The sequence below is a fragment of the Falco biarmicus genome, chromosome 5, assembly GCF_023638135.1.
Source record: "Falco biarmicus isolate bFalBia1 chromosome 5, bFalBia1.pri, whole genome shotgun sequence".
Classification (NCBI taxonomy): Eukaryota; Metazoa; Chordata; class Aves; order Falconiformes; family Falconidae; genus Falco; species Falco biarmicus.
Window position 1 is genome coordinate 9039535 of NC_079292.1, and position 8413 is coordinate 9047947.

The window sequence follows — 8413 nt, forward strand, 5'->3', positions numbered from 1 at the left end:
TGGAGCTGCTGTCTGTGTGCTGCCTGTGCTGTGACTGAGGGATAAGTGTGGTCCTCCCTACTCTGGCCTCTGTTTCAGGAGTTGCTATCTCTAGTCCCATGACCTTTCTCAGCTCCACAGCTGGGAAGTGGAGAATGTGTCAGAGTGTTCTCTGAGGTGCTGGCAAAGGAACTCACTAATTTTACACCACCAGCACCTCCCCCGTAATGCTAGAAAATTGTTTCAAGAAAAAAACATTGCCAGAAGAGCTTTTGAAGTAAAAGACAGGCAGAATCTTATCCATCCATCAAGGTGGTTTGGAGGGGTCATTTCTTAGTAAGCTAACACTCTCTGTGTAAACATGTCTTTGCTTCAACAGTTTTACCCCTCTTTTCTTCTACCCTTATACCCCTTTTCTGCCTGAATCTTTGTTCTAGGACATCTATACAGAATCTTTCCACCTTTTCTCCCTGGAATATTTAAACTGATGTCCACTGGCCTACTATTATATGTCACTATTTATCATGAGGAGTACCTTTCCTCCTGTATCTCTTGATTGAAAGAACGAAAAATAGTTGGAATGAGAAGTGTGGAGGCCCAGAGCAACAAGGGAAGTCAAGTTGATTCCACTGTTTCAAAACACAGGAAAAGAGTTGTGCCAAGTCACAGTAAGACTGTTATTTTGATGGGTATTGGTGGAGCACAACGTACTGATGTTAATAGGTGGAAACAAACCCCATCTTACAAAGCTCATTTTGCTTTAAGCAGGAGCTGAGGAATTGGCCCCTTCTCTCTATGCAGCTTTCATGAGTCTGGAATTGGCACAGCCTCAAGCTCCACTTCTAGTCCCATAACAAGATTTTGAAAGCAGCATAGCCTTTTGGTTTTTCATCGTCAAGGAGACTGGGCCATTTCAAGACCCATTCCATAATAAATTACTACTAACTGCCAGCTGTTAACAAACTCAACATTGTCTCCATTCTGTATAAACAGCTGTGTTACAAGAACGAAAGAAAAAGGGAGAGAGGAAAGGGCTTGTTACAGCCCCATGGTGCCAGTGAACTTTGCATGCTCTGATTTGTGAAGAATTCAGTGATTGTGTTTGAATGGAACATGAAAGTATTGGAATAGGAAAGTGAGCAAGCATTAGATGACCCTTAATATTATGATATGATTTCTTGCAGCACAGCAGATCTTGGGCACCAAGCTATGCAGAAAAAACTCCTTGCATCCCCAAAGTACATATAGACTGTGGCAGAGTGCACTGCTCACTGGAATAACTCATTTGTCCTTTTGGTACTGAGTTTACAAGCTTGATAATGAAGCCTCTGGGAACAGTATCAATACAATCAATATACACAGTACTACTGAAACTTTGCAGCAACAATCCATCAACATACTAGAGAGAAAAAAGGTTCACTAAGTTGCCTGTATACTTCAGTAACTCAGAATTGCTCAGCTCTAATGCAACATTTGGTTGCCAGGTCAAACTGGTAATAGTCATTGTGACAAAATACATTTACATATGTGCATCAGTGAACAAATTTAATGATGCTGGATAGCACAGTAATAAGAAGTTGTGCAAAATGTTTTGCTGGAGACTACAATGAAATGGGCTAGGGATAAAGTATGAAAAAATAAGTATTGAAATTGGGCTTTGAAAAAGGGGTTTGAGAATACAGACCTCTTTTGTGCCACTAGAAATGTACTCTGCTGGCAAATCCAGAAACAAAGCAAAGCATTTTGAGGCACCATCAAGGGTTTGTTAAAATATGGCTGGACACTGAAGCAAAGCCAATTTACACAGTACCAGTTGGCAAGCACAGGGGTGTTTATTCTGCTTGATAAGCATCTCCTTAGTAACTCTCTGAGTCAATAAATTGGGTTGATGAGCAGCATGTGGGGGAAAAAACTTGAGTGCGATAATAGTAGAAGGTAGAGAATGTTAACCAAATGGTAGGGACAGTAAATTAAAAGCAAGGCTGCAGAGGTTACTTTTTGCATGGGGATTCAGGGTAAATACATGAAAAGAGTAACAAGGGGTATGCAAGGGAAGATACTGGGCCAAATTAGCCTGCAGCTCATAATCATGCTTATTTGCCTCTGCTTGCTCAACTTAGATACCGCATCGATTTTCCCTATTTGACAGTCCTTTATTTGAATTGCTATTGACTGAGTGCCAATAACTGTGCGTGGTACATAAGAGAAAATGAGGTCTTTGTTCAGGTGGCATACATCTGACCCATAGACAAGCTAACATTTGCAATTGTAGCTTAAAGTACTTCTTTACATCCTAAGGCTAGTTTGGTTCCTCTCACCTAACAACTGCTGTATTTGATGCCATTTACCAAGGGAGAGGTAAGAGAAAGATTAATCAGTGGAAATTCCCATTCCTGAGATGAAATTGCATAGGAATCCCTAACGCTACCAGGCCAGGCCTTCATCACTGATCACAGATCTATAAAAACGTTGATTCTTGTTATGTATCTCCCCTTTTCCAGCCCTTAACTTTTAGGCTAGCCTCTCTGGGGAAATTTCAGATGAGGTAACACTGCCTGAAATGATCAGCAATAGTAATAGCATAGAGAATGGAATTTTAAATCCTGGCCATATATTTAATAATCTCCATTGCTGTCTAAGGGAACCAAGCCTATTTAAAATCAAAAGCAGAAGGCCTAATGCGTAAGATGAATAGCCTATGAGGTCACAAAGAATCGTTATGATTATCTAGTCCGACCTTTTGAATAACTCAGATCCTGCAGTTTTACCTAATCATCCCTACACTAAACCCATAACTTTTGATTACACTATGACAGATATTTCAGCAGCACATCCAGAACAGATTTAAAGATTTAAAGTGACAGAGAATCAATTATATCATTGCTAGGTTGTTCCTGTGGTCAATTCCTAATTCTGATTCACAAAAAATGTTGACAGAATCATTCTCCCAAAGTGCTCTCTGATGAAATCAAAGCACTTCACAAAACACTGTAGAGTGGTGTGGGTTTGCTGTAGGTAAAAAAGAGCTTCAGGGAGGCACATTTAAAGTCTTCATGTTTTGAAATGGCTTCCCTAGAAATTCTATTATCATATTATACTGTAATTAAGTGAAATAAAAGCATTCAAACTTCTTGATTTTTCCTTAAGTAAGAAATTTTGGGCTTCATTCAGACAAAATACAGGAATATATAAACCCCAGATATTTCATATTCTAGTTTGTCAAGCCATTTTATTAATTACCCTCAAAATTAAACTATCTTAAAATCCAGGTTGAACTTGAGCTGTGATGTGACTTCAGCACTAGACAAAGGATTTTTTTTTTTTTATATATAGTAACATGCCTGATGACCAGCTACTACAAATTCCTTTATTTCTCTTTTGTGAACAAGTCAATTTTTCTACTTTCTCCTCAAAAGCAGGATAGATTGATGTTCTCAACTCTCACCATAAGGTGGGTTTTGTACACTTTTAATCCTAATGGTGGCTTTTCAAAATTTCTTTCTGTTTTTTAGCATCCCTTCTAAACATGTGATTACATTCTTACAACAACCACTGAATTACTGGCACTTTTCCTTTCAGCGTACAGTCACCGCCACAAATTTCTAATAAGCCTTTTAGTCCTCTTCAGTAATGTATTAAGATTTATGTGATCAAACTTAGGGAGCATTGCATCTCATCCTAAAGATGCCTAAAATACAGTGGATGAATCATGCCCTAAAAATGCTGACTTCTTTTCATTGACTACCAGTGGAGTCTTGATGACAGCTCAAATGCAGACATCAGCACTGTAGATATTGAAAGGTAGGAGGAATTAATTCCCCTGCAAGAAACCAACAGTCTGAATCAGTTATTGGCTTGGAGACATGCAGTTTCTAAAACTTTTTTGTATTGTACTCACAACAGTTTTCTTGCCTTTGTATAAATGGAAAACGTAGTCCAAGGTGAAAATGCTGACTCATTTACCTATGAGTTTCTATCACTGATTTAAAATATTTTTGTTCTATGTTCAGCACTGTTTATACAGTCATTCAGGCTAAACAGAGGTTAAATGGTGAAATTAGTATGGGAATTATATTTTAAATTCAAGTCTCACCAAAAAAGGAAAAGCAATGGCAGGAGGATAAGTTTATGTATCACTGCAAATTGTAAAGACACCTTTAAGTTGCACCTCAACAGTGAATGGGCATAATAATGTCCTTGTCTTACTGTTCCTGCTGCTTCCCACTACCACAGTATTTCACTTCCTACATGTGGACACAGTATTTCTGCTTCACAGAAAAGACAGACTCATTTCCCTGAACTCATAAGACTTTAAAGCTTTGTCCTTAAAAGGTGTTTTATCCACTCCACACCAAAAGGTCTCTCTAACAAGGCAGTCGGTAAGTATCCAGGCTGGATGATGAGTCAGGAAATTTGTGATTTGTTCTTGTAGAATCATTGCATAGTTTGGGTTGAAAGGGACCTTAAAGATCACCTAGTTCCAACCCCCAGCCGTGGGCAGGGACACCTTCCACTAGACCAGGTTGCTCAAAGCCCCATCCAACCTGGTCTTGAACACTTCCAGGGATGGGGCAGCCACAGCTTCTCTGGGCAACCTGTTCCCGTCTCACCACCCTCATTGTAAAAGAATGTCTTCCTTATGTTCAATTTAAATCTACACTCTTTAAGTTTAAAACCATTGCCTCTTGTCCTGTCACTACAGGCCTTAGTAAAAAGTCTTTCTCCTTTAGCTCCCTTTAAGTATTGAAAGGCCACAATAAGGTCTCCCCGGAGCCTTCTCTTCTCCAGGCTGAACAACTCCAACTCCCTCAGCCTTTTCTCATATGACAGATGTTCCAGTCCTGATCATTTTTGTGGCCCTCCTCTGGACTTTCTCCAACAGGTCCATGTCTTTCCTGTGCTGAGGACCCCAGAGCTGAACACAGTACTCCATGTGGGGTCTTACCAGAGCAGAGTAGAGGGGGAGAATCACCTCACTCGACCTGCTGGTGTCTGTTCTTTTTTATGCAGCCCAGATGCAATTGGCTTTCTGGGCTGTAAGTGCACTTTGCCCACTCATGTCCAATATTTCATTCACCTGTATACCCAAGCCCTTCTCTGCAGGGCTCCTCTCAATCCATTTCTCCCTGAGTCTGTATTGATACCGTGAAATGTCCTGATCTAGGTGCAGGACCTTGCACTTGGCCTTGTAGGACTTCATGATGTTCACATGGGCCCACTCCTGAAGCCTGTCAAGGTCCCTATGGACAGTGTCCCTTCCCTGAAGCGAATCAACTGCACCACTCAGCTTGGTGTCATCTGTAAACTCGCTGAGGGTGCACTCAATCCCACTGTCGATGTCATTGATGAAGATATTAAATAGTATTGGTCTCAGTACACAGCATTGAGGGATGTCACTTGCTATTGGTTGCCACTCCAGCGTTGAGCCATTGACTCTAACTCTCTGAATGTGGTCATCCAGCCAATAAACTTCTAATTTTCTCAACTACAGCATTGTCTTATGGAAGTCTCTGAGTAAAACAATAAGTATTTACCTTCTCACCTTTTGTCTCTCACTATAAAGCCTGGAAAGTGGGTGTGTTTCTTAATATGCAAGTGCCTAAAGCAGTGGGACTTTTCTCTGGGGCTTCTAAATTTATTAGGATGAATAAATAGGTAAATAGTGTTAACAGTTGACTGAGAACTCACTTTACAGTCATAATGCTATTAACTGTCAATACAGGAAATCTTGAGATCCCAGCATGAGTAACTTCTGTGGAGAGAATTCCTCATGGCTTTAGCAGGACTTTTCCATACATAAAGGAATTAGAAGACCAGATGTTTGGGCAGGATCTGAGCTGGCATTAAAAGGGTAAAAAGCTGTACAACTCACAGTCATTTGTGCTATACAGTAAGCTTGTCTCCATCACAATTAAAGCCTGTTTATCTTTCATCACAAGAGAATTATTGCTTTGTTCCATTCAAAAAGGGCTATATTGTGTAGTAATAATAGGAATACCTTAAAAATATTTTAAATGTTTTAAAATTTCAAGTATGGAGAAGAATTTAAAATCTTCTATTAACTTATTTTCATGGGGTTTTATTGTATTAAACATAAAAAATATAGAATGAAATCATCAGATCATTTGCTTTAGTCTATTGTGATCTTCAGCAGCTATTTCACCCTAAGGCATGGATTAAATGGTGTTCCATTATAATATTTTTTTCCTTCTTTGTTTATATCATTTATTATGGTATTTTCTAAATCTACCATTCTTGTTAGACCAGTATATTACTCTATTTTAGACAGAGAAGTTAATATTTTCCAATTTCTTGTGATACTATATCTTGATAAATGAAATAAAAAATGTATTTTTTTTTCCCTCTTTAATGAAAGACTGACTTTTTTCCAAACTATATTATGCTAAAATAAATCTATAGCTGAAGTCCAGATTTTGCTACACTTCAGCAGATATTTCATGGAGAGCACTGTAAGAAATAGGCATCAAGAGCAGGATTTCAAGATCCTGTTTGAAGTACCCTACAGTATTAAAGAATATAACATATGCAAATCTGGCAGGTATAACTTCCAGAAAAGTCAGACGTTGCATGAGGTGGAACTGAATGTGATGTCTTAGAGCATCTCAGAAGGCAGCAATATTTACATAAGTGCTGGGCCTCTGCTTTAGGATGAGCTGAGTTGCTCTCTATGGTCCATTGACTGTGTTAACTGAAAGTTCATTAACTTTGACAAGAGACTAGACACCTAATGGACAAGGAGACATCTACATTTAAATGACTTAATCTGCAAATTGAATCCTATACTCAGCCAAAAACAGTTGTTTAGGTTTCCAGTGTTGCCAATAAAGTGGCATCTTCTTAGGTAATTCATTCAGTCTAGACCCCATGACTCACCTCCTACAGGTGCCTCATTTACTTATACCTACTTTAGTTTATGTGCCATAGAAGCAATATATAGTCATGCCAGTAGAAAAACAACCTTTGACAAGAAATACTGTGTCTACCTTAGAGAATTTTCATTGCAGCTGTGCCCAGTGGGTGATCAGCCATATAGACATGCACTAAGATTTCCTAACAGCTGTAATTCCACCCTTCTGTGACTCTGAATTATGATGCTGCCTTTTAATTAAGTAATCACATTTCAGAGGAGTCCTGTATATTTTGGTGTGTTCTAATGGACAGACACAAACAGAGCCTGGTTCTTCAGGGCAGTGGATGGATGTCTTCATTAAAAGACCATGGTTTCTTTTCAGGCAATTCCCTACTCTTATTTTCCACATTGCCTCTACATTTCCTCATAAATGAAACAAAAGATTTGTGAACAAATACTCTTGAATGTGCCACCTTATTGTTCTTGAAAAGGATTTATTTATTTTATTTGTAAATTTACCCCTTTAAAAAGTAATAAAACATAAATGTTTTAAACTTTTTATCAAGAATTGTGAGGACTGATTCTTTCAGATCTACAGCACAGAGCTTTACTGCCTGAGTTAGCTGCAACTAGAAAGCCACAGGACTTTAACTTCCCCTTTGTGGGACATCCTCTAGCTAGAAAGAATATCTGCTGCAGGATGTCACAGTAGCAAACAACTGAAAGGAGAAATCAGTGGAAAATAGCTCAGTCCTTGCTTTTGTGAAATGGAGTAAGCTTATTTTAATTAATATGTAAGAACTATGAGAGGACAGAGCATATGCAGTATTGTTCAGTGTGTGGCCCTATCAGGCACAAAAAAACACTTTTATGCATGAGTAAGTTATGGTTCCCAGAGGTTTAGAGTTAGGCCAAATTTAGTTTTGTTTTATTTCTTAATAGCAGGGATAGCAAAAGGCTATTATTATTCTGGCAGTTTCCAGCCAAAATTTCAAATCTTTGTGGGCATCTCTTTAGGTGGTTATAATAATTCGTGAGCCAGAGAAAACCACAATATTACCCTCTAACTTATCATTGGAAATGACTACACTACTGTTATTTAAACATTTTAGGTAGAAGGTCCATCTGTGGATGACGCCAAGTTGGGAGAATGATGGATTTTGGGTTAAATTATTAAGAAAATGAAAAAAAAAAGCATTAATAGTTTGTGTTAAAAAGTTGTAGGTGCTGATATCTGTGCTGTTTATTGCAGTTTCAGTCCTGGTGTTATCATATGAGATGCCTGCCATTCTAGCACAACTCTTTTGAAGACAACAGGGTAGATGGATTACATACGTTTTGAAATTGGTTTTCACTCCTGAATCTAAGAAGCCTGAAGCTAGAATTGAATCACACTGAAATGTACCTAACATACAATATTTCAGCTGTAGAAATATAACCATAGCCTTTTTAGCATCTGCCGTGTATGAGTAACAGAATTTGTAAATTTGGTACTAAGGGGTAGCAGTGCATACTGAATGAATGCTATATAGTCTCATTGCATAGCAAATCTTGGAGTATTAA